At 41.0% G+C, this 9,540-nt stretch overlaps 1 protein-coding gene across 10 annotated transcripts in view; it reads right to left on the reverse strand.

The window, feature by feature from the left end:
- The window catches only part of STRADA (STE20 related adaptor alpha), a 28,338-nt gene extending 19,356 nt beyond the window's left edge, over positions 1-8,982 (reverse strand). For 2 of the 10 annotated variants that reach the window (XM_060645736.3, XM_078438305.2), the window contains exons 1-2: positions 7,494-7,680; positions 6,125-6,290 (exon numbers count right to left, since the gene is read on the reverse strand). The gene's annotated coding sequence lies outside the window, so the exon portion shown is untranslated. Of the gene's footprint in view, positions 1-6,124; positions 6,291-7,493; positions 7,681-8,447 lie in introns of those variants that run through there. The other 8 variants (XM_060645735.3, XM_060645734.3, XM_078438307.2 and 5 more) reach the window with 7 other exon arrangements.
- Between the last annotated feature and the right edge of the window lie 558 nt (positions 8,983-9,540).

Here is a 9,540-nt window from a genome sequence, read left to right on the forward strand (position 1 = left end):
AAGACAGGTTTATTATTATATGGTTTCTTCTTTAATTTTCAAATTTCTCTTGACCAAATTCCCCACTGATTCTTTCCCAGAAGCAGTTACCTTCAGTTCTTTTGGCTGTTTCAAGTTTATCCTTTTTACTATCATTCTTAAATAATGTTTACATGGCCATGACTTATCCATTTGAGACAGTTACCTACTAACTTCACTACTGTGGTAGATGAAGACTAAGCTCTCTTATATCACCTTCCTGCACCCTAGTTTCCTGCCTTCATTCTCCCAACATAATTCGAGCATAATTTTTTTATTAAATCAACAGTCTGCATTTACATTGCTATGACTGTGGAAACATGGTTTAGAGCTGAGGCAAACAGTTAGAGACGACTATGTCTTTCTTCTTGTACACCATTTGTTTTCCTAAAGTTAATAACGGATTCATTTCTTTTTCACTTGCTTGGTTTCCCATATAGCTATAGTTAACTTTTTCTGAGTACTTCAATATCTTTGCTATTCATCTTATCAATATATTTTCTCATACATTCAAACTCATCCATTCCAATTTTTCCCTGGAGGTTGCCTTTCCAAGGCCCTCCATCCCCCTGTTGCTGAACTCACAACCCCAAAATCGAGACACATGCTCTACTGACTGAGTCAGCCAGGCAACCCTGCAACAACCTTTTTAGTGTGGAAATCTGGATCTTCCAATTCTGAGAAATATTCTTGTATTATTTCTTTGATAATTTTGTCTCCTTCACTTTCTCTGTTTTCATGTTACAGAATTCCTAATAGTTGAAGACTTACTTCTAGAATTACCTAGAATTAATTTATGCTTGTTTCACTCCTATTTTACAACTCTCTTTTCCAAGAGATTCCTTCCATTTTATTTTCTAACCCTTCTATTAATTTTTAAATCTTGGTTACACATTTCCAAGACCTTCTGCCATTTCTCAAATGTATCTTTTTTCATGTCATCCTGATCTTCTTTTATGTTTGCTTATAGTTAAAATTATATCTAGAATGGCTAAAAGCTTAATGCATCATGACCATATAGGGTTTATCTCAGAAATGAAAGACAGTTTGAACATTAAAAAATGAATCAATGTATACAAACTGTCTTTGTCCGAAGTTGTTTGCAAATAAAAAACAACCAATTTTAAGGAATTTTAAAAAGTGAATCAATGAAGCGCACTTGCTGGCTCAGTTGGTAGAGCATGCGACTCTTGATCTCAGGGTCGCGAGTTCAAGTTCCACACTGGGTGTAGAGCTTACTTAAAAAAAAAAAAAAATCAATGTAATTTTACTTGAATAAACAAGAAAAACATACAATCATCTCAATAGATGGAGAAAAAGCATCTGAAAAAACTCAACATCATTCATGATTTAAAAGAAACTCTCAGGCAACTAGGAATAGTCAAATAGGAACAAGATAGAAATAGAATTTACCAAGTCAACTTGGTAAAAGATATGCATAAAAAATGTATCACTAACATCATACTTAATAGTAAAAAGAATTAATGAGTTCCCTCTAAGAACAGAAGCGAAACAAGAATTTTCTTGTTATCTCATCATCATTTATTTCTGTTCATCATTGTACTGGTGGTCTTGGCCAATGCAAAAAGGGAAAAAGAAACAAAAGGCATACAAATTGGAAAAGAAGGTTTAAAACCCTTTATTCATAGACAACGTGATTGTATACATAGAAAATTATAAATATTTTACAAAAAAGACATTAGACCTAAAAAATGAATTTAGAAAGAAGGTCAATTACAAAACACAATTGTACTTCTATATACTAGCAATGAATTAGTAGAAAATGAATTAAAAAAAATGAAAGCTTACAGTATCAACAAAAACATAAAATAATTAGGAGCGTTTTCTTAAATTATAAATAAGATATGTATGTTTAAAGTTATAAAACATTGCTAAGAGGTATTAAAGATAAGCTAAACAAGAGATATTCCATGTTCATAGATTGGAAGACTCAATATTGTGAAGATGTCAATTCCCTCCAAGTTGATCTATAGATTCAGTGTAATCTCAATCAAAATCCCAGCAGACTTTTTAAAAGAAATTGATAAGCTGATTCTAAAATTTATACAGAAATACAAGGGACCTAAAATAGCCAAAATAATTTCGAAAAAGAACAAAATTAGAAGACTTATGATACCTGATCAGACTTATTTTAATGCTATAGTAATCAAGACAGTGTACTTTGGTTTAAGGATAGACAAATGGATCAATGAAGCAGAGTAGAGAATCCAGAAATAGATCTCTTTCCAGAGAGAGGACAAAGTAATTCCATGGGGAAAAATAATCGAATACAAATGTCTATCTATTTAGAAAAAATGAACTTTGACCCTTACCTTACACCATACACAAAAATTAACTTGACATGGATCACAGAACTAAAGAAAAAGTTAAAACTACTAAATAAAACAGAGGAGGAAATCTTCATGATGTTAGGATAAGTAAAAATTAAAAAAAAAAAAAAGGAATATCAAGAGCATGAAAGGAAAAAGAAAAATATGATAAATTTATGAAAATTAAAAAATTCTGTCTTTGAAAGATACTACTAAGAAAATGAACAAGTTGGGAGAAAACAGTGTGTGTGTGTGTGTGTGTGTGTGTGTGTGTACATAACATTTTATATACAGAATATTTAAAGAACTTCTACAATTCAATAAAACAACTCAATTTAAAAAATGGGCAAAAGATTTGTACAGAAGATACAGGAATGGCCACTAAGCACATGAAATGGTACTCAACATCACTTGTCATCAAGGAAATGTATATAAAGCTACAATGAGATACTACTACACACCTACCAAAATGGCTGAAAATAAAAACTCACAATACCAAGTGCTTGACAAGGATAGTTACCAACAGGAACTTTCATACATTAATGGGGATATATGGGGATAGGGATACAAAGTAGTATAGCCACTTTGGAAAATAATTTAGTAGCTTCCTATGACCAAATAATTCTGCTCCTAGGTAGTCTATTCAAAAGAAATGAAAACATATGTTCACATAGATTTGTATATGAATGTTCATAACAGCATTATTCACAATTGGCCCCAAACTGGAAACAAACATCTATCAACTGGTAAATGAAAAAACAAAATGTAGTATATGTATCAGCAGAATACTACTCAGCAACAAAAAGAACTTTTTGGGTGATGAAAATGTTCTGTATTTTGATTACATGGTAGTTACCTAAGTGTATCTGTCAAAACTCAACAAAACCATTAACTTAATGTAGGTGTATTTTATTGAGGGTAAATTACATCTCAACAAAAATGATTTTTAAAAAAAATTTTTTTTCGTGTTTATTTTTGAGAGAGAGACAGACAGAGTACAAGCAGGGGAGGGGCAGAGGGAGAGGGAGACACAGAATCCAAAGCAGGCTCCAAGCTGTCAGCACAGAGGCCGACGCGGGGCTCGAACTCACTAACTACGAGATCATGCCCTGAGCCGAAGTCAGCCACTTAACCAACTGAGCCACCCAGGCACCCCACAACAAAAATGATTTTAAAAATCAAATGACGAGAGACACCTGGGAGGCTCAGTTGGTTAAGTGGCTGACTTCGGCTCAGGTCATGATCTCATGGTTCGTGGGTTCAAGCCCCGCGTGGGGCTCTGTGCTGACAGTTCGGAGCCTGGAGCCTGCTTCGGATTCTGTGTCTCCCTCTCTCTCTGCCCCTACCCTGCTCACACTCTCTCTCTGTCTCTCAAAAATAAATAAACATTAAAAAAATTTTTTTTAATTATAAAAAAAAGTCAAATGACTAAAATAATCAGAAATGCTTTTGAATAGTATAGAAAAAAAAAACCACTGCCAAATTCCTCCTTTTTTTTCTAGGAATCCTTAGAACTGCTTCAGAGAAATCAAAGAAATAGTTTTCAATCCAGGGGAGAGAGGAGGCCTTTCAAAATCATCTATAGTTTTGTTTTGTTTTGTTTTGTTTTATCAAATTGCATTTATCTTCACCCCTATCCTAATTTTCTTACAGAAGATCATCATCATGTTAAGAATCATTTATCCTGGCATTAAATAGTAAACATATTAACTGAATTTGAAGAAAAAAAGATTATTAGAATACACATTATTTAATAACATGAAACACAAAGCATCATGCAAAAGAAATTTAAGAGGAAACAAAGTCCACATCCATATGCAGTCTACAACAGAAAGAAAATAGAATATTAATGTAGATAAAAAGATGATTTTTATCTGAAGGAACTGCCTATGCTCTGGAAAAATACTAGCACTAGAAAATAAAGTCAATCCCAAAACACTGTATAAACTAATATAACAAACCTAAAAACTGGTCTTAGACCACCACACCAACAGCTTCATTAATTATCTGAACCATTGGCTCCCAAACCAGGATGTCTTTCAAATTAACTTGTTAGTTATAAAAACCTTTGGATGCGCAAACTCCCCCCTTCAAAAATTTTAATCCAGCAAGTCTGGGGAATGCACAAGTAGAAACGGGCAATTCATTATGGTGTTCAGCAAAGGGAAAAGACAAGGGACCTGAATAGTTTTATGGAAGGGATGGGGGGGGGGGGGGCTTGAATGTCAAATACAACTTAAAGAAAACAGCAATTCCAAACATGAAATAGTATTACTACTGATTTTTAGTACATTCTTTGTTTTGTTCACACATGTATCTCCCAGTTTCTAGAATAGTGCCTATCACATGGTAGGCACTCAGAAATGTTAAATGACCAACCAAATATACTGACAAATGTGTTGGCACTTTGCATACTCTCCACTTAATGTGAGGCCAGTTATAGGAGCACAAGTCCACAGATATGAGAACAATGAAGAGGCCTTATGTGAATGCTAAGACTATCGACTTTCTTCACCAGGCAGTAGGAAGTGACTAGGTTTTGAACAGAAAGGTGACAAACACAGGACAGTGGTCTAAGTGTCTCTCAAACTTTATTATGCATTCAAATCATTTGAGGATACTGCTAAAATTGCAGATTTTGATTTAGAGATCTGGAGTGGGGCCTGGTAGTTCTAAAAAACTTCCAGATGATGGTAATGCTGCTGATCTGTGCACCATCGTACTGACTAATGTTTGAGAAGCCTTGTTGGAAGGAACATTCTAAGGAATATTAATCTGCAAAGGGATGGGAGAAGGGGAGGTGAAAAAACCCAGAGAAAGGAATGCCAGTTAGAACACAATTACAGTGGACCATATTTGGGGTGATAAGAGCCTGTAGGAGAAGGAATGGTAAGAAATAGATGGACAGGGGATAAGGAAAAATAAAGAAATTATATTTAATTAGCAAGGACACCCTAAGTCATCTAGCCCATCCTCCACCCTTCAGAGGAACAGCTTTTACAAACTCCTGAATGTAAGGTTACTTTTAACCTCTGCTTGAAAACTGCCCCCACTAGACACTCTACCTTATCAGGGAACCCATTCTACTTGACAACTCAGATGACTCCTGATTTTTTTGTGCCCAAGGAACTGGGAAAGAGTAGTGTGTCAGCGACAAAACAGGAAACTCAGAGGTGGAAGTGGTTTAAGAGGAACGATGAGTTCGAGTTTTTAAATCATAAGGAGGTTGAGAAAGTAGTTATGCATCCCAAATGGAAAGGTGTAGCAGTCAGTTAGAAGAGACACATTAGAGATGGCTATGTGAACTTGGGAGTTAGCAGCTAAAGATCTACAAGTGACAAACTCACCAAAGGAGAAAATGGGGAGAGAAAAGCAGGCTGGGCAGCAAGACTTGGGATAGGTCCATACTTAGGACATGGCACTTGAAGGCAGGTAGGAAATGGAGCCCAAAGGAAAAACTTTAAAGGTTCTGCTTCCCTTACTGGACCACTTTTGCTCCTCCAACCTGGTTAACTTTGACTTGTCACTGCTTACTACTCATCTCAGATGTCCTGTGCTACAGAAGCTCTCCCTGACCACCGCTCCCCCTGCCCCCACTCATGTTAGGTGTTCAGTCTCAGTATTCAATCCTTACAACTACCACAATGTTAACTGCCAAGAGTCTTGTTCACTATTGCTTTACTCTGCCCAACACATAATATGGGCACTCCCGTATCTGTTAAATTATTAATAGTTAAAATAAAAAAAAAAACAGTAAGCATTTATGGTGAACTTACTATGTGCAAGGATCTGTGCCAAAGGCTTCACAGAGATCAGCTCACAATAAGTACTATCATCCTCGTTTTACAGATCAGGAACTTAAAGCTCAAAGAGGTTAAATGCCCCAAATTCCCCACAGGCAAGTGGTAGAGGACTTGCTAGATCTGTTCCAAAGCCCATGCTCTAGAAGCCAGAGTGGTAACATAGAAACATAGGGAGAAGTGTCAAGACTGTGTGTGCGAAGATACAAAGATGACTGAGAAGACATCGCCTGATTTGACAATGCTGCTGACCAGATGACAAACAGTATAGAAATAATTCATTTGCCTTGATTTATTTTTCTTTTTTCCCTATTTTTGTCACTGCTTTCCTAAACTTCTTCAATGTCTGGGGTTACAACTATAAACACTGCATCTGAGTCACAATATTCTAAGAAACCTCATCAAAGGCTGGGGGAACAGACTTAACAAGTTCAGCACTGTAACTAATGGCTGAATAGGATCCTGGCCTAAGGCAGGTAACCGGGTGAGACTTGCTTTCAATTCTCAGGGACAAGAAAGTCTTGGGTGTCTTTAGACAGTATCAATCAGTCAGTGAAGAACTGTCTTAATGCCTCAAATACGTATTGGAATACGGTTCTACTTCAACAGGTAGTATACAATAAGAAAGGGACCAATACTAATGGTTTTTCCTCTTTGAGGGAATCAAATTAGAATATGCTAGGATATCTTAACAGAGAGCTGGGCTGATAAATTAGTTCCCCATTTCCTGGAAACTTGAACAATTTTATTTAACCACTCCCCTTCCCTCGAGCTCACTTCCCTACCCCCACCGCCCATCTCCACCCCAAATCTACTGTGGGCGCTGAAACATTCTTGGAAAACAAGACAATTAGCAGCTCTTTGTTTTTGCTGATTCAGGGAGTCACCTAAATCGCTCTCCTAAGGGGGTTTGCCTGTCCAGCCTGGGATAGATGGAAATTGGGGTTATGGGATCGGGGAGGGAGGGGGGCGGGGGGGAGCGGAAAAGGTCAACACAGGATCGGCCGCCTCTTTGAGCAGGACAAACTGACACCTGGGCCCCAGGTTCCCCACCTGGAAGTCTGGGGGGGGGGGGGGGGGGGAAGATGGGTACGGAAAGCAGGCGCTCGCCTCTCCCGGCAACTCCGCTCCGGTGTCTCCCGGGCAGGCCCAAGCCTATTCTGCTCTCAGGCTGCAGTCCCTCATTGCGGGAATCGAGGAACTGGGTGAAAAGGGGCCCGTGGAGGGTGAGGGGGGGCCGGGATGGCCGATCTGACGAAGGCCCGCCCCTGAGGAGATGGAATCGGCGTCAGGGCGAGAAAGAACTGGTCCTGGAGCGCACCAGGCGGCCCCGCCAGCCCGGTACCTGGTCTTGGAGTTAGCAAGCAGTCCCGACCCCGTCTCAGCTCCGCCTCCTGAGTTTAGGGCCGCGCAGCCAGGCCGGTTGCTGGGGGGTGGGAGGGGGTGGGGGAGAAGGTACGCAACGTGCCATGCGCAGTAGCGGGACCCGGGGAGGGCCGGTGGAGGAGAGCTCCACCCCGCCCCGGCTCAGCCCGCGCGAGCACGGAAGCTCCGCCCCCCCGGCCAAGGCGGGTGAGGAAGCTCCGCCCCACCCCCGCAGCCGCGAACCAGCCGGGCAGCTCCCCAGCGGTTGGTTCGTCGCCTCGGGGGCGTCCAGCCCCAGCGGAGGGCCTTCCTTTGCGGCCGCGTAGAATGCGCTTCTTCGCTTCAGAGTTAGCTCGGTCCTTGACGGAATCAGACGCAGTCTGTCTGTAACAGAAGGGATCTTTTCCCCCATGTGTGTGGAAGCCGAAGGCATTAGCTCGTCCTCGGTGGGGCCTGTGGGGTTCGACAAGAGCTCCCGGGAGCCTCCGCGCCCCTGCAGCAGGAAGTAGGATAATTTCAATAATGAAGAGTCAGAGGGACTAGAGTAGGGCAAATAGCTGATGACTTGGCTACTTTAAAAAGAAAATTTTTTTTTCTCATTTTGTGTGGCAGTACTTCAATGGAAAAAGCTGTTTCGCACTCTTCTTTGAAGACCTCTCAAACGCCCTTCCAGCACCAAACGAGCTGCAAAGGGGAAACCCACTCCTTCGCTGTGCCTCAGATTCCTTATTTGTAAAAGGAGGAAAAAAAGCTCAACGAACGCGAACTTTTTTTCCCCCTTCTGGATCTTTACGTCCCTGGATCCTTCCCAGTGCACAACTCTGAGAGACGTTCTGTAGAAACCCGTCAAGCCTAAGCCGAGCTGTGTTGGTCTTGACAGAAGACACAACCAAGTGAGACAGATCTGAGACTGCGGTTTTTTCCAGTGACTTACCCTCGGGGTGGGGCGTGTGCCCACAATTAGGTAGCCCATCAAGTATTGAACACTGGCTCTTCGCAACTCTGACCCTGGACACAGATTTGTGCTGGTCTAACTTCCAAGATGGGGGAGAAGTTCTGCTGCATCCAAACTGATGGATAAATGATGCTGAAACTCAATGTGAACTTTGCCTAGTGACTGATAACGCGCGCCTCGGGGCCTCATTCAATTTTACACACAGCACTTTGATGTTACCTAGTCCTTTAACATTCCAAAGCAAGGCCCTCACTACTCTCTCTTTCTCTCTCTTTTTTAAGTAGGCTTCAGGCCCAGTGGAGGCCAACACGGGACTTGAATTCACAACCCAGAGATCAAGACCCCAGCTGAGATCAACAGCTGCTTAACTGAGCCACCCAGGTGCCCCTATTCTATCATTTTCAAATTAGGATGGCGCTCTCTGCAGCAGATGTTAAACTGACAAAGCAAGATGGTAGAAAATGAAGTCAAATTCTTGGCGAGTTCTTCAGAAAAGACCTTCACATGTGGTCTTTGCAATTGTGGGTGCTAGAAAGGTCAGTGCCTTTAGAGATGCCAAGTGATGCAGCCGTCACAATGAGGAATTTAAATACGGAGGCCCCGCCCACCACCTGTGGCCAGGCAGCTGTCATTTTCTTTTTTTTTATTTTTATTTTTAACATTTATTTATTTTTGAGACAGAGAGAGACAGAGCATGAACAGGGGAGGAGCAGAGAGAGAGGGAGACACAGAATCCGAAACAGGCTCCAGGCTCTGAGTTGTCAGCACAGAGCCCGACGCGGGGCTTGAACTCACGGACCGTGAGATCATGACCTGAGCCGAAGTCGGACGCTCAACCGACCAAGCCACCCAGGCGCCCCAGCTGTCATTTTCTAACTGGATGTTAATCAGGTAAGGAGGCTCCAAGGTCTCACCATCTTCATGACTGCCCACAAAAGCTAGCTAGAGAAACTTTTGGCGCAGACTTTGTGACTGTTTCAGGGAGCAAATTTCCACTCACTTTAGTTTTCCTTGCGAAAGCATCTCCTAAATCCAGATAGCTTAGAAAACCAATGTTAATGGAAGGTCAACT

The sequence above is a fragment of the Panthera onca genome, chromosome E1 (genome assembly GCF_046562875.1).
Source record: "Panthera onca isolate mPanOnc1 chromosome E1, mPanOnc1 haplotype 2, whole genome shotgun sequence".
NCBI lineage: Eukaryota > Metazoa > Chordata > Mammalia > Carnivora > Felidae > Panthera > Panthera onca.